At 36.3% G+C, this 24,101-nt stretch overlaps 1 protein-coding gene across 6 annotated transcripts in view; it reads left to right on the forward strand.

The window, feature by feature from the left end:
* Positions 1–24,101, forward strand: part of TENM1 (teneurin transmembrane protein 1) — a 755,935-nt gene that overhangs the window by 140,016 nt on the left and 591,818 nt on the right. For all 6 annotated transcript variants that reach the window (XM_064669852.1, XM_064669856.1, XM_064669858.1 and 3 more), the window contains exon 3: positions 7,237–7,314. The gene's annotated coding sequence lies outside the window, so the exon portion shown is untranslated. The remainder of the gene's footprint in view (positions 1–7,236; positions 7,315–24,101) is intronic.

The following is a 24,101-nucleotide window of genomic DNA, read 5'->3' on the forward strand; positions in this document are numbered from 1 at the left end:
AAAATTTGCTTTACTTTTTAACTCTTTTTCTCCTTATTTAGCTGCATATCTGCCAGTTTTCCATCATCCAAACACAGAGAACTAGATCTGGTTCACAGTCTCTTCCCATTTCCTTACCAGACAATTACTGTTTTCTGATTCAAGATGAATATTTTAGGGCTGGCCTTTGAGTGCAGTTTTGAGTGACCATTTCTCCAGTGGTCATCAAATTTATCCAATTCATACTGCTTCCTGTTTTAATTTCTACAACATCTCTATTAAGCTGCATTTTCTGTCTTCTCCCATGATTCTTTTTAGCATTTCAGCTTTCTGCCTTCTGTCATTCTCCCGAAGAGTTTTCAGGACAGTGGCCAGCTGCCAATCTGCCTTTTCTGAGCTCTTATCATGTCACATTGCAGCATCTTTCTTGTTCACAATGAGTAGTTCAGGTCCAAAGACAAAGGACTAAAAGAGACTGCAACAGAATCAAGACTAGTACTTCAAATTCTACACAAATTTTAAGAGGAGCAAAGCAGCAATGTAACACCTTCTGTAAGGTGACCCTAGTGTACATACTTGTGAAAACATCTTGTCATCATGAAGTAACCTCCACCATCTTATAGAGAGGAAAAAAATGGTGACTGAAAGCACTATTTAAGGGCAAAGAGGTCCTCGGAAAGTTCCTCAATGTGTTTGTATCTTCCTCTTTTTTGACTTCAAAGATGAGTAGTGTTATTAATCCACAATGTGGTTGGAATGAAATATTTTGCCTTTTAAAATTTGAACTCGTAGATGCCCATTGCTGCCTTTCTCTACGTGGATTTTTGTTTTTGTGTGTGTTGAGCAAGACAAAAGAAAGCACCTGGTAGGGATATGGGAATGTTTGAGTAGGATCAGATGGAGTTTGGCTTTTCATAAATACTCACTTCTTGCTTTGCAATGTGAGGAGTCACTGCTACCAAGGCACTGTCACATTTTAAGTGGAAAAAATCTCCTAAATCTATGAATGCAGTGCTGTCTTGAAGGAAACTCCATTCTTTACATACTAGTTATATATGTAGGATTTGAATATTGGATCAACACTTTAAAACTTGAGTTGTTCATCCATATTTTTGACCTATTGCTGTCTTGTTTTCAGATTTGTCTAATTATTAACTCCAAGCCATCAGCTATCCATCCAAGCAAGTATTTTGACTGTATGGTTAACTGTGTTTTCTAGCTCCTGCACGGAGTAGTAATTTATGACTCCATAGCTCTCAGCTACCCTGGAATTAGTAGAGCCTGTATTGGCTTGTGACTATTGAAACCAATATTGTCTTGTTTTCCTGATCCCCTTACGCATAAAAAAGATTGACATGGCAGAGTAATAGAAAGAGTATTGCATTAGGGTTTAGTATTAAAGATAAACAACACAAATGAAACAGAAAGCATATGGCACTCCTTGCCTTCCATGCCAGCCGATGAGCAATACATTTCGTATTATGATCCACTTTGGAGGCTTTAAACCATTAAAACCTTCCTGCTTTGTTTTCCTTGCTTGAAAGTTGCCAGTTAAACCAACTGGAGTAGCCTAATTTAGATGATTGTGTGACTGATGCGTCAGAGCTCTGGCTTTGAATTTCCTAGACTGGAAGTGAGAAATTGGACAAAATGAATTGAATACAGCATATTGTATACCATGACAGTGACCTAAAGATGGAACACTGAAGATGGAACTGAGACGTTAATTATGAAAAACATGTAAAGCAAATAGAGTAAAACAGTGAAGAATTCTTATGTTCAGGTAATACACTCAAGAACTTCAAGAACTCAAGTTTTTCTTATGGTTACCAGATGGAACTAGTCACTATATCATAGAATTTGTTATGAAAATTCCATAGAATTTGTTATGAAAATTCTGTTAAACTGTTAACTTTAGTATATATCAAACAAGATAACTTCAGATATCTCTACCCCACTATGCAATGACTTAAGATCTGTGCTAGCATTGAGTGTAGTGGTTTTCCCAGGTTGAAGCAAAGGATTTGAAATATTCGCAGTGATTGTGCTTGAATGGATGCATTTAGAATCACAGAGTCATAGAATCACATGGGTTGGAAAAGACCTCTAAAATCACCAAGTTCAACTGTTAACCCAGTGCCGCCAAGTCCACCACACAACCATGTCCCAAAGTGCCACATCTACATGCCATTTAAATCCCTCCAGGGATGGTGATGTCACCACTGCCCTGGAGAGCCTGTGCCAATGCTAACAACCCCTTCAGTGAAGAAATGGTTCCTAATATCCAGCCTATTTGCTTGATATATTGATGTTAAGTTGGTAAAATAACTCAAGTGGAACAACAGCAGAAAGAAATGTCACTCTGAGATCTTACTGCGAAAATTAATTTTGAATTTTCTTCAAATTTTTTGAAACATTCCTATTTCAACACTATCTGTATAATATGATCTGTTATTTTTGTGGCTACCATCCTATCTGACATAGAGATGATATGAAAACATTGACCTAGAGAGGATGGTTTGAATGCATTTAGAGAAAAAGAGCTGTAGCATGCATTCACCATTGGTTTGTGTTACATTAATTAAAAAGTTTAAAACATGATCACTGAGAAACTCCTCATAAGCATTCAGGTATTGATTCTACTTCTTAATGAAGTATTTCTTAATCACAGACTTTTAAAGGTCAAAGGGATGTTAGCTCAGATCACCCCTTTCTTTTGACTGTATTTCTTGGAAATATTTGATCACTCTAATTGTAAAATAAAATCAACATTCTCTGGGGTATTATTTATCTATTTCAATTTATGTCTTTCCTATTTTGCATCAGACTTTTTCTCCCAGAGATACAGATCTACTTTGACAGGTCTGGTGTAGTGCGCGACAGTTTGTTCATGTTTTTTTTTGAGACTTGAAAGTGGAGGAAAAGCAACACCTCTTTGCATATTTTCTTTTAACTTTTCTGTGATTAAAAGTGTTCTGTCAGTGAGTGATAGCCTGATTGAAGGCTCAACTCTTTGCTGTTGTGAAATTATTATGGTACTGTCTAGATGTAGAAGGGTGGCCTCAGCAAAGCAGAATCATTCACAGGCAAAGCTTTATCGTAGTGGCAGAGCAGTTTCTGGAGAGGCTGAAGGAATGAAAAGAATCAGGGAGTTTTCTGGAAGCCAGGATGGGTATGTACATATGGTCCCTTGGCTGAAAGAGCCTTTTTCTGTATCTTCTCCTCTCCCAAATATCCTCACATCAGTCCAGTTGATCTGATCTCATCAGCATTGTGGTACCTCTTTTGGGGTCTCTTTGCTGTGTTGGAAGCAAACCATGGTGCTGGTTTAAGCCAGACGCTCAGCCAGTCCCTCACAGTACAAGTTGATATGCTGTGCTACAACTGTGGGATTTTTTAGTTTAATATGCCCCTGTTGAGGCCCTGCTCATGCTTCTGGATTGGACTGTAGTAACTCCAGAAGAGCAGAGAGTGAGCCTTCAGTTATGGTATTCTTCTTCCTCAGGCTAATTAAAGCAAAATATTTAAATATGATGATTTTTTTTAATTATGACAGTGCCAAAAGTTTTCCATTATTTCTTATTTCTAATCAGGTTCTTAAATAGTTAGATCCTGGTTTTCTGCTTCCTTACTCACTGAAGTTAGCTATGTAGAAAAAGAGGTTTGGGTTTGTTTTGGTCAGGTTTTTTTGTTGGTTTTGGTTTGGTTTGTTGGTTGGTTGGTTGGTTTTGTTTGGGTTGTTGTTTGGTTTTGGTTTTTGTTCTTGTATTTCTCTTGTGCTCATCCTTCTACATTATCCCCCAGACAATTTAGTAAGTGGCAGCATATTGGTCATTCACACAAGTGTTGTTGCTTCTCAGAAGTTGCTAAGTGACAGGATTTTTGGATAACCAGTCTAGTGAGCATAGAGTTGTTTGAAAGTGTTGTCTGTGGAATATTATAGCTGAAAAAAAAAAAAAAAAGAGAAAAGAGTTCCAAGTAGAAAAACTGTTGTTCACCAATAAAAAAGTTTTTGTCTCAGCATATTTCTGAATCAATCCTATGTTGAAAGTTGGGTAGCGGAATAAATCAGTACATTAATGCTCCGTTTGCATGTCTATCTAAATTCAATCTCTTAATAAAGCTCAGTTATTGATTATTACATTTCTAATTTTCCTGAAGGCTCTTCTACAAAATTATGGAAAAGAAACAAAATATAAAAGGATGTTCATGAGTAGAATTATTAAAAAAATAAAAATTGAGCATAAAATTGAGTTAAATTTATGTTCTCCTGCTTTAAATCTAATGGAGAGCTTAAGCAAGTAGAAAGTTATATGACAGTTAAACTGTTTAGATGGCTACTCTGAAAGTACTGAAATGTAAAACTGTATTAAAAGTAATAGCTGGTAAAAGCTAATGTGTATTTGGCTGCCAAGTTCAGGGTATCTAAACACTCTTAAAAGTTAGAGCTGAAAATTCTAACTGAAGGGCTTTTTATTTCAACCAACCACAGACTTGGAAAAGGTTTAGGTTTGAATTTGACTCACATTTCTACTGCTCAAGTCTTTCTCTGAATGTTCAGTAAAAAGCCACCTTAATATTTTGGTTATGGTGCTGCCTAAGTCAGAGTAGTTATCTAATGGAGATTTTCACAGAATTACAAGGCATTTTTCTTCTGTAGAGGTGTACATATATAGATAGATCAACAAATATGGATACATATATACAAAAATATTCAAAGCAGTACTTTCTCTTAAATAAGTGTTGAAATGCTACTGACTTATATTGTGCAATCAAATGTAATTCTCAGTCTCTTACTGATCATTTACTAAGAGGTGCTGCTATAATTTAGCAGGGAGTTGCTTCTGGAGAAAAAAAGAAAAGAGAAAGGATGAGTTGCACCAGTGTGGTCATAGGTATTGTGCTTCCTGTGTTGTGAAACCACTTGTGGAGTTGAACATGTGAAAAGTTAGTAGCCAATTCTGAACTATATAACAAATACGGGAAAGCTGTTACCTGATAGGAGAATATATATATATCAAAGAAGGAATCAAACCAATGGATATGAGATACCATGATGCTGTGCTACTTGTCTGGATCAAAACTTTAAGTGGTGTGTTTGATTCAGTTGGCTTTGTACCTGTCACCAGTGGAGTGGAGCACCAGTTGTGTGTTAGTGTACCTGGTGTGTCAGTAATGGCTGGGCAAGAAGAGGCTGCTGGGAGGAGAGACCAGCACCTTTTAACTGAGGGCAGTATCAACTTCTGGGCAATGTAGTTGAACACTACAAACACTACTAGAAAAATTTATTATCCACTAGATTCTTAGGGAGGGAATTTAGGCTACAGTCCCCACTGTTATCACCAATGAACAAGAAACAATAAAGAAACTATATGATGCTGTACGTGGTGGTGAAGTACTAATCCTAAATATTGAAACACATTTTAATTTCTGAGAAGAGTCTATCATGACTAAACCACAGCTACAGATTTTACTATGCTTCTGTTGAACATGTATTTATACTACATACTCTCTAATGATAAGCATGATGAGAATTTAATGCAACAATGCAATACAGCAAAGTATTTTCTTCCAGAAGTAATGGAATTAGAAAATCTGTGGCAAAATAGGGAATATATTTCCTGTTGCAGTGAGACACCTCATTATTTATTTGACCTTTAAAAATTCTAGTTATTCAAAATTGAACACAAACTTTGAGATATGGTCATATATGGAAAATATAATGAGCTCTAGTAATAGTTCTAAAACTCTGGGGAACTTTTCAAGTATAGAACATACCTCTTGAACTCTGATGACCTTTAAAACTTGAAAAACACCTTAAGTTAGCACACTAACATTACTGCTGTGAAGTGTTGGAGGGAGCGAAAGCTGAAATGTATTTATTTTGGGAAAAAAATAACCTTGTCAAAAGGTTTTTAAAGTACATGGAGGGGTCAATGTGCGGGGAGGACATAAAAAGGAAACAACAATTATCTTCCAATCTGTCTTCTCCCTCTAAACAGTTTCAAAGTGAATGATGAATGAAATGAGAATTCAAAAATAAATAATAATAATGTATTGTCAGGAAATGGTATAAAATGTTTTATATATAATGACTATTTTTACCTTAATTACATCCAAATATAAATCATTCAAATTACTGTGTATTTGAGTGGAAAATAATTGCATTTTAAATTTCATTGAAGAGACTTGGCGAACAAAATAGTAATTAAAAGCAGTTGTCATTACTAGGCAGAGTAATGATTGAGATTTATCCTATGTTAGCTGAAAGGGGGTGAAAATTAAAAATGTATGTACCATAGTTTTAATATCAAACTCAGATAGAAATGGCAATGTCAGCGTCGAGGTGAATTCCTCAAGACGTGATACAGACCAAGCAGTTGTATTGTTTTGCTATTACTTGAATAAGTAATTACTTTTCAATAAATTAAATAATTCTACTCTAGTGCTGTCTGATAAAGCAGACTTGTAGTTATGGATTTCACTGAATTTTTATTCTCACTCTCTCTCTTATAATTCCTTGAATTTTTAACATTTTTTTCAATCTGTTTTCCTTGTATTTTTTTTTAATTTCCTTCAGAAGCAAAACCATCATAACCAATGCTGTTCTGTACCTTCCCTTGGAACTCTCAAGTCTTCCTTCCTTTTGAGCACAGAAATGTTTTGCATATATAATGTAGGGCAAAACCTGAGTTTATTTTTTACAGTTCTTCCATTTGTGCTGTAGAGATGCCTGGTGGCTTTAAGTGAGATCAGGATATTTAGATGAGTTTTCTTTTATGTATGTATGTATATATTTATATATGCAGATCCTCTCCTGACACATTCACCATCTTAAAGAGTTCCTGGCCTGTGGAAAAGACTAAAAAAGGGTATTATTGTCATCATTATCATCTAAATGAGAAACTGACTCCAAAAGCTCTTGTACAAGGCTGTGTCAGAGCCAGGAACAGAAGATCAATTCTTTTGAATCCCATTCTAAAACAGCACATCCACAAATATCCTTCTTCCAGGCCAATGACTTCCAAACTCAAAAATATTTTTGAAATGACTTGTCACAGTTTCCAGAATTCAGTGTTTTACTTCCATTTGAAGTACCCCCAATGCTCTCAAGCTATTGTATGGGGTCAAATGGCAATGTCCTTAGGAATATGAGAAATGGGTTTATTATGTTGAATAAACTGAGCAAAGATGAAGTGTACAGCCAGATCTACCCTTTTCTCATTGGGGTTCCCTTTTTGTCTCTCACACCTCCAGCAGGAACACGGAAGGTTTGTGTCACTTCACTGAGAGCTGAAGAACACAGCATTGAAAATTCCAGCGCATCATACTGTGGTAAGTTCAGGTTTTTACTCCCTTATTGTTTCTACGACTCACAAATGCAAAGGCACAGGGAATGCACAGGTTCCACACTGAATAGGTTTTTTCTTCAGAATTACTGATATAAAAATCTTTTACATCCATGTTCTACTCTTAAGGTTGCTACTTTTTAATGGTGCATGATGAATGATCTTTTTTTTTTTTCCACAAGCTGGATCCAATTTCTTTGGGACTGGTATAAGCTTTTGAAGGGAAGGGTTTTATTCTTTTTGAGCCTGATGACTATTATTGATTTGATGTCCTCTAGAAATCTCTTCAGAGGAATAGGCTCTCCTTATAGAGGTAGATTAACTGTTTGACCTTTAAGAACTACATGAAAATCAACTCTCTTTTAAATGCAAAAATATCACCTGGTAATAAAAGGGACTTGTTGATGTGTTTGGGAGAAAGCTGAAGCTTTCCTTAGGATTGTTGCTAGAGCTTCGCTCTGTATTCTGCAACTTGCCTTGTGGCAGATTGTTTCATTATCCAGCAGTATCATTACTCTTTTTTATTATCACCTTAAAAATAAACAAACAATGATTTTGTTGTGTTTGACACAAGTAGTGCATTTTAATTTCATAGGCTTGTATTATTGACTTAGAAAAACTCTGTGATGTTTCGACTTGAAATACTGACTTACAAATATGAAAATGCTATTCAGCTGTGTGGAGATGGCATCTGTTGTGCATATTAAACAAAGTGTGTGATTTTTCTCTCTTCCACATGGAGCTTAGTGTTAACTAGGAGACCTGATATTAATTAATTTGAGAAATAATAACTTGTCATTCATTTTGCTTTCATGAAGATAATTGCGCTGTTCTGCAGGCCATCCTGAAAGCAGGTCTGTTCAAGGAAATAAAGGTGTAATCCCGAGTTCATTTCGATTCTAATAATTGAAAATTCAGTTGGTTTGATAATCTACCTCTGTGATGTGTTTCTTTATTTTGCAACTTCTCAAAATGTTGGTTTTCCATTTTGTTTGTATCCAACAGTTAAAGATAATAGTGGTGGTGATGATGATGGATTAAATCAGGTTTATTAATCAGGTTTGGACAGAATTTTCTCAGTTCTAGAGTGTGCAAACATGGACAGATAACATTTATTGGCATTTATTTCTAATAGTGTTATGATCTGAGATTAGCAGAATGATTGTGCTTATGAGGGGAATATATGAGAACTCTTCTGGTGATGTCTTCATTAAACTTGTGGCCACTGGTTTTCAGTAGTTTTGTATTTTCTCTGTTTCTGCTGGGGTACATCATATATGAGAAACTCATATATGCAAATGATTTAAAACATACATGTGCAATACACCAGTAACCAGAATTATTCAAGAAACAATGAGTACAGCAGAAATATATGATGACTATGGTTTAATTTGAAGAGTTGCAACATTATGTTTTGTTTCAGAGACTTGGCCTAGATTCATTAAGCACTAGTAACCTGCTGGTGAAGTCTCTGGTACTGTTAATTATTATAACTTGAAGGCTACTTATTTAGCTTTTTTTTTTCATAGCAGATGGGGTTTTTTGTTCTTTTTACCTGAAAATGAAGCATTTACAGAACAATATGCATGTGTAATAAATGTATTTATTTTAAATTGGCTTTCCTGAAGTCTCTTCCTATTTTTAGCCCAGTTCAATTATGATTACTAAGGAAAAGAGCTTCTGGAGACTAGATTTCTGTAAGTGCTCAGGGTGAAAGCATCGTATTTTTTCGCTCTTCCTTGGATTTCATCCAAAGCCAATTCTGTTTAATCTGCCTGCTGCTGCTCTGGAAGTGACATCTGTTCAAATTTACACTCTTTATCATGGCTGACATGTTGTTTGTGTGTCTGTTTACCCCAAGCCCTTGTTCCAACTGCCTCTTGCAGATAATTTGTGATTTTTCCTTCAGTCTCTCACAGGTTGCTAGGCATTGAATTGCTGCATATGGAGCTTTGCTATTATTTTTTATTTCTTTTCCTCAGCTTTGCAATTATGTTTTGAAGAGCAAATGAGAAGTCTAGATGCAACATGTGTATCAACAAATACACTGAAGAAGTGTAGATGAGAAGTGAATGGGTGTGGGGGATGTGGCACACCAGCAATATTCCTTATCAGGGTTTCATATATATATATCTGGTAAAGTATGGGCTGTGATGTCTACACACCTCTTTTGTGGAATAAATATTGCTTTGTGATTTTAGCTACCTGGTTAAGATGGCAAACCTGAGAACCAGGGGTGCCCAGACCATAACTCCAGTAGTCCCACCGTGTGCAGGGCTGTGTATCAACGTGAGTTGCCCACACAGATTGACTTGCTCTTTTCACTGCACATCTGCATTGATCCTGCCCCTGTGCCATGTGCCTCCTGGCTGACTGGAGAACAAACAGGAGCTGACACACCTTTGAGCCAAATGTGCACAGCTGCAGGATCCATCTGGAGACTGCGTCTTGCTGCCGCTGGATGACAAAAGACTAGTTGAAAGAGGTAGTGAAAATATACTGCATAAATAGCAGTTGTAATCCTGACATGGTGTTCTCTCCCTTTCTAGTGCTGCTGTTCCTCCTTCTGCACACTTAAGCCAGTGTTCACATAGTACCTGCACCACTGCCACATAGCAAACAATTTCTTTTTAATCACTTCACAGATTTCAAACTTTGTGGTTTGCACAGAAATTCTGTTGCTTGTCAGGGTTGGAGTCTTGCCTTTATTTCTCTGTAGTAGTTGCTATCTGTTAGTGTAAAATGAGAATATCTTTCAAGACGTGTTGATGAAATCATTATTGGTTCTCATTTCTCTATCTGGTTTTTCTGGTAATAAACTCTCCATAATTAGACCTGTTGCCAAGACAGTTCTTACATTTATCAGGCTGAGAGCTTTAAAAATTTGTTTAAGGATTTGCAAGATGGACATTTCTTAGGGTTTTCTGAAATTCTCAATTGGATTTTCTCTAGCAGAGAATATTGTGGAGTCCTTCCATTTCCAAAAGAAGCTATGTAATGGCAGCACAAATGTATTTCTCTAGTTTTCTTAGAACATTTTAGGCATAAGTTGCTCATTTAAATTTAGGCATGTACTACAAAATACAGAATGCCATGTCCTAGTCATCAGAAAGTCATCAAATGATATTGAAAATGAATAGTCGAACTATATAAGAACAGGAATAATAATTGTCTTTGGTCTATTATTTTATCATTGTACACCACGGTATGGGTAGATTTTTATCCTATGTAATTACGGTATATTCATGTTACCATTTCTCTCTTATTAATTAAAAAGAAATTTTTCATATCAGATCTTCCAGATGAGCAGCTTGTGGAATACAAACCAGGAGCTGACATCTAATTTGCTTTTGCAGGGCAGAAAAATAATTCATCTTGATTGTTCGGTGTTACTTGAGAGGAAATTCTGGAATATATTTCCATCAGCACTGAAATGGGGTCAAAGACAACTTGTAGGAAAATGTTCCAAGTTTACTAAGCGAAACTTTTTTCCGCTTTTATTATCAATACAGGGGAACTGTTTCACTAAGTTAAGTAGTAATCATCTCAGTCTGCAAAACACTGGACCAATTATATAGTTAATTTCCTACCAGTTCACAACATGTAAAATAACTATATTTAAAATAGTCACTTGCTTCAAGTTATTGCTTACATTCTCTTTTACAGAGGTATTTGAGGTACCACTGGTTTTACCTCTGTGGAAAAGGGTAATTAACTGAGCCCCTTACTTAGGAAAATGTGACTTGATTATTCTGTCTTGCAATGTTTGATTTTCCTAACATTAAAAGTAAGCTGTTAGCACAAAACGAATGCAAATATCTCACATGAAATCAGCTGTGCTGCTGTCACCAGCTCTCCAGGAACAGCAAGAGATTCCCCTGGCCTAAAGCCACCCACTGCCATCGTGCCTTGCAAAGGTTTCTCTCAGCAGCCAAGGGCTTATAGGCTCAATTAACTATCATTGACAAAAGCTCTGGGAAAAAAACTATAAAACTACTTTTCAAGCTTGAATAGGAAGTCAGTGCTTCCTTCTTCCATGGTACAGTTGTTTGGTAATGCAACTTGGTATGCCCCAGTGTGTGAGGTTGGGCTAAAGCTGCATTTATCCACACGAGGTCTGACTCGGCGATGCCAATCAGGCAGGATGGCACTTTGGTACCTGTGCCGTGGGCTTTTTCCTTGTGGAACCTGTTCCAACTGCTACAGGCTGGGGTGCCAACTCATTTGGTTTAATGAGCCTTTTCACTGCGTTTTTTTTCTGTTCTGAAATCACCAATTTTATTTACGTTTGGTGTTACTGATGGCTCAGTATTTCTTCTGAAGCAGTATGAGAGTGAAGAAATCAGCCTTTTGGGTGTGTACAAACTGCTACCTCAGAGGCTGACTTTCATTGTGTCCCATTAGCAATTTCCTTGTTTAGCAGAAGACACATGGTGCTGCTACTACTGTTTTGTGGTGGCAAATGTCACTTTTGTCTGGAAACTAGTGTCCTCTGTGTGTGTGTATATATATATATATATAAAATACGTATTCTTTACTGTCTAAGTGGTGAGGCACTGGCACAGGTTGCCCAGAGAAGTTATGGATTCCCCATCCCTGGGAGTTTCTAAGGTCAGGTTGGATGGTGCTTTGAACTACCTGGTCCAGGGGAAGGTGTCCCTGCCCACGGCTGGGGATTGGAACTAGGTGATCTTAAGGGTCTCTTTCAACCCAAACCATTCTATGATTCTATGATATATAAAACATAAAAGCTTATAGTGTTCTCCTCAGATGAGCTTGTGACTTTTTTCTTCCCCACCCTGCTGAAATTTATCTGAAGAAATTTATTATATGTTAGATACCTGTTAATGTGCAACAAGCAAAACTTAATTCCACCTGATGACTCTTGGTATACATATATGCAAAAACTGTTTTCTTCGGGTTTGTTTTTTGAGTTTTTTTCGTGCCATCTGTGGTGAACTGTCCCTTAAGATTACATACTGCAACCTCAAATTCTATCTACAAATAGAAATATATCCTCTAGTACTTCAGTTGCAGAGATCCATACCCCATAGATTCTTCCTTATTTTTCCAAGACAACAAGAGTTGGTCGTAGAAGTATTGCCAGGATTCAATTTTGAGCATTGAAAACTATGAGAATGGAGATTGATTCAGATTAAATTTTGGGCGTTAATTGGTATTTTGAAACCCTCCCCCACAGGGTTAAACATTTTTATTTAACTAGAAAGTGAAATTTAAAAATTGGTGCTCTCACTGTACTGAATACCTTTCCAGATATTTTTTAAAGAAATTGTTATAATGAGACTAATTTAATGGAATTTCTTTTATATAAGGGCCTTCTAATAGAAGCTCAAAAATATGAGGAATAGCAGTGGTAGTTTTTCTGGAAGAAACACGACCAGACTTGTGCCATATCACTCTTATTTTAGTATATTTTCAGTGACCACAGGATGTAAATTACCTTGGTAAGGTGTTATTTGTTTCCACTGTTTCTTTTTTTATGGTATGTTTAGCTATTCAAGACTAAAGGTAGACTTTTTCATCTTTCTGTCATATCTTCCTAAGCAGGGGGGAAATTGAAGCAGACAGTTTTAATGCCTAAACATACAGTAAGGAAGCCAGGAACAGGCAGAATATAAAAAAGCAATCTAAAATTCAGCATCTTAAGTGCCTGGAGCTTGAAAAGGACTAAGGTGTTATAACTTAATAATATCTTTCTGGAATCACATTTCGACTAAAAATAAGGGAGGAAGTACAGCTCAAGATTTGTGATAGAGTATATTGCTCTGTGGAAGACAGTCTGTTACTTATTCATTACACTGTAGTCTACACAGAAATGAAAGTAGGTTTAAATTAACATTTCTGGATTATTTAGCATTTAATTTATGATAGTTTAGATCAATAATTAAAAGATAAACTTTTTCCTCTTATTAAAGTTTTCCTATAACCTTTTGCAAACCCTAATAATGAATGTTAAAAAAAAGAATAAAGTGATACTTGCCTCAAAAAATCTTAAATTTGTGTCAGACAACTATGTAGTAACTGAAAATATCAACTAATAGTTATTCAATTATTTTTTTTTAATAGTTTTTGTATCAAACTGTTATGGCCAGCCCTTATGCCATTCAAGCTGGTTGCTTAAGTAAAGCAGCCACAGATTTGGACACTTATGGGGGACCTCATCTTACACCTTGGGTTGGTTGGTCTGCATCAAAGATGAGCTATAGGGAGTTAGAAGAAGGAGCTTCAGCAACTGCTAATCTTAGAAAAATATAAAATCACAAAGCCTTTTGCTTTGCCTGATTCTATCAAGTACATATACAATGGAAAAAAACAAGAATTGTAATCTGAAGCATCATACATCATAATTTCAGAAGTTACTGCAACACTAGGTCATTAAATATGAGAATATAAATAAGCAAAGTGCATGGTTTATATATGCAATTATTCAGAAAATTCAGCAGCTAAAAGGGAAGTTGTCAGAGGGTGTAAACATCTTGCTGTAGTAGGAGTATTGCTTTAATCTCATGGCAGCCAGAGACCAGAAGGCTGCACGACACATTTGTCAGCCCAGTGTTGGACTGGGACTGGAGCTGAGCAGTGGTTGTGCCAATTGGTGACAGTATTAGATCTATATAAGAACCATTTCTTCTAGGAAGTTATTATTAAAAGCTTCGAAACTAATTGAAAATAGACTCGAGTGCCTTGATTCCCAGTTCTCTGGAGCTGAGGCTTCTCTCTTTCCTATTTACCTCCTCAACTACAAACAGAAAGTGACAGGTCAGTAAATATTAGTGGAGCTGCTTAATGACAGTGCCATTTTATTTCAGGTAAACTCGTGCAAGTCTCTACAGAAACAACACTGAGTATTCCCTTTGTGAGAGATTTTTCAGGCATCTTTTTAAGAATGGATGTTTAATTCCTGTAATTTTGCATACAAATAACTGCATAATTTTAGATTGGCTATTAGAAAAAATTTCTTCACTAAAAGGATGGTGAGGCATTGGAACAGGCTGCCCAGGAAAAAGAGTGGTATCACCACTGGTATCCTTATAAGTGTTCAAAAGATGTATAGGTGTGGCACCTGGGGAGGTGGTTTGGTTGTGAACATGAACCTTGTTCACTTTAGGGTGTCTGCCCAAGGCCTGAATTTAAATTCATGGAAATTGTGTTGACTATTTCCATCATCCTAAGCAGAAGCTTAATAAGTCCTGAGAGTATTACTAATTGTTAATCGATTTCAATTTTTCTTGATTAATTTAATTTTTCAGTAGGTACTCTGTTCTTGTTCCCTTTCTTTTTCTTTGCAAATGTATTTTTAATTGGCAATCTTATCAACCGCGTTAAACCGTCTTCATAGTGTAAGCAGTTAATACCTCATAGTTTCCTCAATAAATCAATCAAACCATCTATCCCACTTATTCCATATTAGGTAGTCATTTGTTTTAGTTTAAACAACCGATTTCATTATGTGGAAACCATTTGTTCCTGTTCCCAACTGCTGCATCTCACACAATGAAACCAGTGCACAGGATTGATAAACACATTAAACTGTGCAGTGCACAGGAAGTAACTGAGAATCTAAATATTTTACAACTCTGTAGTACCTCTGCAGTAGCAGTGACTGTTTCCTTTTGTGACTGCTTAGTGCAGGGCAGATTTTAATGGTCTGAGAGTAACTCACAGTCCTGTGATTTCCAAAACTGTGACTGTGTTGCTGTACCACAAACTGGAGTTGGCTGAGTCACAACTGTGATGTTTGTGAGTCACATCTTTGGCTGTTGTCATGTGAGAGTGACTGAGAGAGGTTTTTTACGTATTTTGTTTCTAAGCATGAAAATTGATTCTACAACGTCTTGTACACCTTCAGTTGCCATTTGAGCAGCTGGTTCCAAACAGAGAAATCTTTTGAATGTGTTATTCTGCCGTTCTTAAAAGTATTAGTTTTATATAACATTAAACCAAAAACTCAAGTAAAAAAATAAAAACCTTGAGAAGAAACACAAATAAGGGGAAATGCTGAAAGGACCAAAACTTTGCAGCAGTGATTTTGTGGTTTGACTTTTGGTTCAGCCATTCTGTTGTCTCCTAAAAGCTGGTGCTCCAGTGTTTGATTTACCACATAACTCACCCAGTCTCTGGATGTGCTGGTGTTGCCATCATCTGTCTCTTGTCTTGTCCCATAGACTTTGCAAATTCACTGTCTGATCTCACGGACTCAAATTGTACAGTGTGTAAGTGAAGATGAGAGCTAATCCATTTTTGTTTGATCTCTTTTAAAACTGCAGCTCAGTTCATCACACTCAATAGTGTCACAGTTACTGTCCCGGTAAGATTAATTTTTTATTCTACTTTCAAGAGTGTTCTCCAACCCCATTGCAGATAAGCGGAAAATAATTTGATATCCAACTTAAAGTTAATGCTTCTATATAAACATTATATTTCCATCCAATAAGACTTTACCCTACCATTGTTACAAATGACAGCAAGATCATAAATGAAAGACTCTTTTTCAGTTTGTCTGTTTTATGTCTGATTGTTTAAGACAGCAGCTAAAAGGAGGGGAATGCTTGGGAAAAAATGTGTTTGTAAAATCACAAATTTTGGCAGAATGAGTCAAGGGCAGATGTTGTTTGATACCACATTTAAATCTCCTTTTAACAGACTAGATGTAAATGTGAAAATATTCCATTAAAGTAAAGCACAGCAAGTCATTAGCAAAAAAAGCATGAGAATACAGATTCACTTACTCTTTCCATTATTTCTTGGTTTCTTATTCTTTCCTGTCCTGATGAGTACAGAAATGAACAGCGTGAATTAAAGATGAAACTGTGTGAAGTTTCCAGGAATGTATTTCCATAATCTGTAATGTTGTTACAATTCTGTTAGCTAATTTAATAATAATTCTCTTAGATAAAGGCTATTTTTATTTTTAATGGGATATTACCATGACTAATAGGTGTTCAAGATTGTCTATAATGCTATACTTCATAAAGCTTTAAGGGCTCCACTTTGACAGGATTGCTTAGAAATTTCAGTTAATTTTTCAATCTTGCGTCATGGAGAAGGGAAAGAGTCTAGCCTGGGCCAGTAAATGCAAAATAACATGTGTCTTTGATGGTGCAATTAGAATTTATTTTGGGTCCTAATGACAGCAACACAATGGAAGAATTTACTTTTTTATTGAATGACTAGAAATAATTGGAAAAGGAGTCTTTATCCTTGGAAAAATTCCAATTTTCAATGAAAAGTCCAAATCTGTCACAGACTCTTCCAGCACAAAAGTTGGAAATAATGGTGTAATTACAGAGACTGATATGTAAACTTGTTAAAAAGTACTCTCCAGAAAGCATAGTGGAGAGGAGAGAACCAAGTTGGGACGAAATTACATTACAATTTAAATATAAATATATAAAGAAAAGTAATTCAATTTTTTATGGGAACATTCAGTTTCTGAACATCTGATTTCTCAGTTTTGTTATTATGAAGAACTAGAGATACTTGTGGAAATGTGACTTTTTAGACACATTCCTAGAGAACATTCTGATTATTTTTATTTTTTTTTCCTCAAGGATAAAGTAATTGCGGGTTGTTTATGCCTAATGATGAAGGGTAATTGACATCAGTAATGAAATATTAGCCAAAGGGGACCAAACATATTTCTTGCAGATCACCTCATTAGCTTGTTTCCAAAATATGTTCACCAGGGTGAAATTGCAGCACATGACTGGCTGTAGTGACAAACATCTGTTGTCTTAGCTCCTAAAAGGCTTTTGGGAGTGGGTAAAGACAAACAGTTCTCATTTAATCAGCTTGAGTGTAACTTGAGAGACAATTTTTGTTGTCTGTGGTCTTGTCACAGTTTGCTGTTACTACTTAAAAATTACTTATAGGGTTAAGTTTCTCTTTAAAATTGCATGATCTTTTAGTAAAAGAATTATTTCCTCCTGCTTTGCAATGATTATAAATGTGGGAGATGCTGATCACTGAACAAACCCAACCAACCAGCCAAACCTGTCTGTGCTCCAGGAAAATACCCAAGGGACTGAGCAGTCCCATCTTAAAAAGAAGGAGATATGTTACCACACACCTTTTCTCCAAGATGAAAATTTTTGTGTAGTTTAAGACAAAATCTGTATTTCTCATTTAATAGGATCTTGTAGTAGCTGTGGTGTAATGAGCTTTCATCATTTGCACCAAAGCTGTCTTGGTGTATTGAATTGGAACCCAGTCTTGCAAACACTTATCAGGCAGATCATTTACAATAGTTCATTGCTGTATGAAGAACTGGGTTCAGAGACATTTTCCTTTTCCTATATAACTCTTTCTTTATGCTTGTACCAGATATAGCAGAACAATGATAATTTTTTTTTCTTTTCCTTCTTTTTAGATGTTAGTTTACTCCTGTATAACTCTTTTAAACCATAGATTTCAATATAATCAAAACAATAATTTTTTTCTTTAATAGATCAGGTCTCTGAAGCCCAGTAGGTTACACAAGTTGCCAAATAATAAACCAAATTACTACCAGAACTGGCAGGCAGTGAGGGGGTTCCATGAGCTGGCACCTGCCATCACTAGGCACAGCTGTCATCTTCTTACTGCACTGAATCAGAAAATAGAGAAGTATTTCCTTTAGAAATACAGAGAAGAGTTGGATGGTCATTTAAATGTTGGAATTTGAGTTTCATTTGCTGCTTTACCTAATCCTACTTTAATCTTTAAAGACTCATCAAAACCTTAGATTTGCTTGTGTGTGCATGCCCAAGGATGTGTGAAAAGTCGTGGCAGTCAGGTGCAGTTCCAGTGACTGGAAAAAGGGAAAAATTGCATCCCTTTTTAAGAAGAGTAGAATATGACTTCACATTTTTTTCACCCTGATTAATCCAATGATAAAGTTAGTTTTAGTATAATTGTATTCAGGAGTGACATTTTTTATGGGTGAGTAGGCTGTGTCCATTGTTCAGGTACTTGATGTATTTCAGAAGTTTTATTAGATGATTAGATAATAAATTATTTTTAGTGGTTGTAACTTAACTCCAGTGAAGAGTTCATACATGAGAAGAATCTTAGTGTTTCTCTCAGTTCTGAATATCTTTGTGTTTGACCAGCTGGCAATACCAAATAAGACAACTGTGCCTTTAAAGTAGTTGAAAAACGCAAGAAATTATCTTGAAAAGGTTTCTCAGACACCTTCAATGGTTAAACATGAGGTTATCAAAAAGTAGTTCTAGTTGACTTCAGTGGGAGTGACATACATTTACCTGAGAGAACCAATTTGATACTGCTTGATTTGTTAGATGGTTCAGTGCTGCTAAAATGACTGTCCTTGTTTAGCCAAATAATAAGCCAGATCTTAGAGGATTTGAAGTTCAAACACTAAGAAGAGTAAAATGTTTCTTAGTGTCTGCGTGTTTCTAAATTTAGGAGCTCTGAATATTCCCCAAATCAGTGGGACATTACTCTGAAAGTTTCTGCTGACTGAGGTTTTCATTCTCTCATACCTAATTAACAGCCTTGTTTGACCTCATTTCTCTCCTTCATCCAGAGAACATTTTCAGTGCTGTTTGCACATGCAATCAGATGGATTCAACAGAACATTTTTGAAAGCAGGTTCTTCCCCAGCTCTCCTCAATTTGAACTGATGCTGCCTCAGAAACACTCTCAGCAGTGACCACTGCTCCTCTCCAACTGATACTACCCTTGTCAAGATGGACACATTTGTCTGAGACTCCTCTTGCCACATATTGCCTCTTTTAGCTTGTTTTCTGTGTTTGTTTGCTTTTTTGTTTTGTTTAGTTGATGTTTTGTTTTTCTTTTTAGGGGACTGGAAAGGGCCAGTTAGAAGGCCCAGGAGATAAAACTTGAAGCAAGGGAGATGTTAAGCTGAAGTACTGTTCTTGGAAAGGGAACAAAATAACTCAGTAGCTCAGAGCCAGCTCACTGTCTCTCTCCTTGTGAATAATGCATTATTCCATCAAGAAAGTTGCTCCTACTCAGCTCATACTGAGTGGCAATACTGTATTACCCACAATTGGAGACATGTCCAATGAACACAGAAAAGCAGGAGAAACAGTTTTTCTTCTCTCCATGTACAGTCAGCAGCCTGTAGCCCTGGGGAGTGTTTGATCTGATGCAGCACCACACAGCCTGTGTTTGACTGGAGTGCAAACTGTGCCTCACAGTGCCAGGTGCTCTGCAATGCACTTCAGAGAGCGTGGCTGGCAGAATAAGTCCTGCTATTACTAACTGAGGACATACAAGAAGAGTAAAGTCTCTATTTTGAAGAATAAACTGGAGTTTTTAACAACTACTATCAGTTATAGGTGTTGCCATTGCCATCATGGAAAAAAATCAAGTCATTTAGATGTCTTATGGGTCTAGTTTGGGATATACTGCTATAACTACTGATCAGGAAATATTTCTGTAGGTAGTACTAACACTAGTGGGTGATAGGGCACGGGGGAATTCTGTCATTTGTTTAGTCCAAGCTGGGGATTGTGCTGCAACTCCCAGGCACTCAGGCTTATTTTTTTTGGACACTGGGTGGGAGAGAATAGGGATTTAGAAGTCTCAAAATTCAATCCACATGGGATTAAAATTGGCTCAGAAGCAAAACCATAGAGGCTTGGAAGTGCTTTTGAGTTTCTCACTGTAGATTTAGTTAAGAAAAAAAGAACAACAAAAACAACAAGCATCAAGGAGCCAATAGAGATAAAGTAATGTGTGTTCAAAAGTAAGGTAATAGATTTGGGAAGCTTACTTGTTTGGGGGGCGGGGGAGCATATGTGGGATACAACCATTTGAACTATATGTAATTATAATAGGACTGTCCCAAAGAAAGCTATTTATAAAAACTAAGAAGTCTAAAAAGACTCGATTTTCAGCTCATTGAAATTCAATTAGACCACTTGTCAGCAGAAAAATTTCAGCTTGAGATCCTTGAGAAGTTGAAGTTATCCTTGAAATTCTGTGACATACAGCTACCATTCCTCATTAGCCAGGTGATGGATTAATTAATCATGGCAACTCAACTAGATATCGCACCATTTTTACAGAGAAAAAACCCCCAGTGTTAGTGTCAGTAAAATTTTGAGTATTACCATTAAAGGAGAGTGGTATTATGTTATTAGGCAACAATTAACAGAGGTTTCATTGTTATCCTACTTCTACCAGATTAGAATGAGTGCAGAAATAGTGATTTGAGGGCAACTACTTTTCCCAGTCTGCAGACATTATTGCACTTACAGAGAATTATCAAGTACCTTATTGATGCATAAAATCTGATCATTATACTTAGAGATCTGTCTATATTCCTTTTTCATTTTCTTTACAGAGTTAAATATTATTATATCTGTAGCCATATATGAAATGCCTCTTTTTACAGTTGGATACTGTTCAGGGGCAAGTCTGAATCAAGCACCATAGTTTCATTCTGCCTGTATTTTCCACTACAGGTTTTAAATATGCAGTAGGTCTTTTGGAACTGTTAGTGTATGTGATCATCATTAAAGGTCCTGAACCATTCTGCATAGGTAGCTGCTTGACTGAATGGATCAGCCTCCGTCTTCTGGTATTTATTATGTGCATTAAATCTCACTTACTAACTCTTTCTTCACATTACACCCTTTCCTTTCTTAGTGGTAGTTTCTTGTATGCCTGTGAGACAACCCTCCCCTACCCCTAGTGAATTTTTGTATAACCTAGAGCTGTGGGTTATCCACCATCTCAGATTCTTCTAAAAGAGTATGATAGGAGACAGATTTCACTAAAATAACACAAGCAATGGTAATCTGGTGTTTTACCCTTCACAGCATCAAATTGAGAGAGGTTTGTAGATAAGAGTCATTTAGAGATTTATTTAGGTGCACACACCTAGGAAGCATAGGTTGATTAAAAAAAAATTCGATTGATTTGAGATCATCCTTTTGGAAGCACATATAAGTAAACTATCTTAAGAAATCATCGTGATAATGTGAGTTGCAGCTTAGTCTTTTCAGAATGGAAATGAACAAGGTATCACAATGACACCTAATGACACAAGGACACAAAATAAAAGTTAAATGAATAAAAGTCCTTTTAAAATTTGGGGGAAATAGCAATGATATGGGAGTAATACAAATCATAATAATACATATATGTAATGTTATATGTAATATGAAATGGAAAGAAATATCCAATCAGATTATGTAACATTCTAAGCACTTCTTCTCCCTCCCCACCTTCCCTTGACTTATTGACAAGAATCTTGACAAGCCTTTGCTTTTAAATCAGGAACTGACAAACCAAGTGAGAATGATCTTTCTTGGAAATTCTTTATGGGTAGAAAATATTTGACTGCAATCCTTCAAGGCCTGGCCAAGGCTGAGGAGCAACTCTCACTTAACGCGGCCTCAGTCGGTGGCACCTGCGAGTATTGGCAGAAATGGATTTTGACCATTAGAAAAAAATGTTTGATATTGATGGTAATACTTTCACAGCAAGGCTACAGGGGTTGAGAAAGACACAGAAAAAAACCTCACACTGCCAGAGGTGTGATCAATAACATTTTCCTACTTAAAATTTACTTTACCCTGTGAAAAGTGGTCTCGGGACAGATTGACTGCTGAGGTTGCTCACAGCAAGTTTTTTGAGCAGACTTGAGCACTGTATGCTTTGAAATATGTTGGTTTAAGTATGAAGTGTAGGTTGACCTCTCTGTGACACAGATAAGAAGTGTCTTTATGACCTGTTTATTCATGTCTGTGTCTCTTTACAGCCTTTCCCACCATTTCAGCTAATAAATGTTGCAGTTCAGAGGGAGTGACGTGTATCCCAAGTCCTTCATGGACTCCATCCTACTTTCTTCACAGTCGCTGGTGTAGATTAAAAGGTGGTCAAGCACCTCTGAGGAGTCATAGTTTAGCTTCTCTGCTTTCCATCCTTTAGGAATCCTGCTTTTATTCTCTAGGACATAATTATTCATCAATCCATCAGAAGAAAGACTTGAGGATTAATTTAGATGTGATCTCTTTTACATAACAAAAGCAAAGTTGTGGAGCTTTTGTTATTTCACTGTTTGGTCCCAGAGGAAAGTATGATTAAAATGTTTTGGGCTTATTACAGTTATGATAATAGCATAGTCTCTTTCTTAAAAAAAAAAAAAAAAAAGCTCTTTTAAACAAATATTTATCTGCCAGCACTGTAATCATAGAAATAGTGCTGCTGATATAATCCTCATTCTAACAGGCTTTGGTTAATTCAATCTTCTTTGCTTTAGAGAAGTTTTCCTTTGATAAGTCACCATCCCTGGAGGGATTTAGAAGACGTGTAGATGTGATGTTTAAGGTTTAGTGGTGGATCTGGCAGTGTTAGGTTAATGGTTGGACTTGATATCTCAGAGTTTTTTCTCCATCTATTATTCTAAGATTCTATTCACATGGACCTGCCAATAAAATGCTATTTTTTCTACTGAAATCCATATTTTAGGTAGCTTTTAGGTAGATATACAATGAAAAAAAGGTAAGCTAACCTTTCCAACAGAAATTGAAAAAAATGGAAATTACTGTGTTTCAACAAATGACATATTATCTAGACTTAGATTCGTTCTGATTCCTCAAAAAACATACAAGCCTTCACAGTTACTCTTTGTACTCATGGCTGTATAGATGTTAATCTCCTTCAAATATTTGCTTACAACCAACTCTACCATTCGTATGTCCAACAGTTTAGGGGGCTAGGGGGAGGGAAAGGGAGAACACCCACAAAATTCTTAGAAAATGAATTGAAGTAAGCAGCTTTTAGAGTTTTTATCCTGATACAACATTCATATTTCTAAAAGGATAATTGAGAGAGGAAAAGAATGAAGTTCCTAGGGCTCTATTGAGAGGTGCTTCTTTGCCCACAGTTATCCTGTTCATCATAATCCCTCAAAGGAAATTTGCCCTTGTAACAAGTATTGGCTCATGTATTATTCTGTGTAATATAAAGAGGGTTCATCTATTCTCTACATCCGAACTCAGCATGCAGTCTCTCTGTTCTAAAGTGCCTGGCTTACTCTGAGCCTGTTTACAGTGCATCTGACATTTTGAACTGCAGAATGTGACAAGCTGACAGTGCCTCTGATTATAAAATCAACTCATCTGCTGATATTAGGAAAGAGCAAGATGATGTATGAAATCAGTTTTAAATAGATCATACCATGCTCAAAAATATGCACATTTCAATGATTTTAAGAAGAAAGGGTAGACAGTATATGGCTTTAATTTATTTTGTGTATTCATTTGGTTTGGAGACTGTGCTACATTATTATTCAGTCTATGATATATAGTGGGCACTGAAAACAAGCCACTGCTTTAAAAGTTAATGCAGTGCCACATTTTCAGAAGTTCACCATCTGCAGTTAGGCCAAAGAGCTCATCTTTACACCTTAAGTGCCTGAATAGGCTTAACTATGAACTGGCATCAGAGTACCAGCTAGTGCCTCCCATTATGATACCAGTTGCCAAATTGTCAAGAGTTCAATACACCAGTACAATATATGCTGCCCAAAATATTTTAAAAATCTGGAGAACATAGCCTAACTAATCAATTAAATTGCCACTTGTATCAATTACAGACATTGTGAAAGTTATTATTTCCTATTGCCAGTCTTGATATGTGTAAAATGGAAAATGAAAAGTGATATTCAAAGCAGGTGGTGTGTTTTAAATGAAAGTAAGGAATGAAAATATTTTTGTAATACACTTTACGTTCATTTGTCATGTAGACTGGATTTAGAAATGTTATGATATA

This window comes from Pseudopipra pipra, chromosome 13 (assembly GCF_036250125.1).
Source record: "Pseudopipra pipra isolate bDixPip1 chromosome 13, bDixPip1.hap1, whole genome shotgun sequence".
Classification (NCBI taxonomy): domain Eukaryota; kingdom Metazoa; phylum Chordata; class Aves; order Passeriformes; family Pipridae; genus Pseudopipra; species Pseudopipra pipra.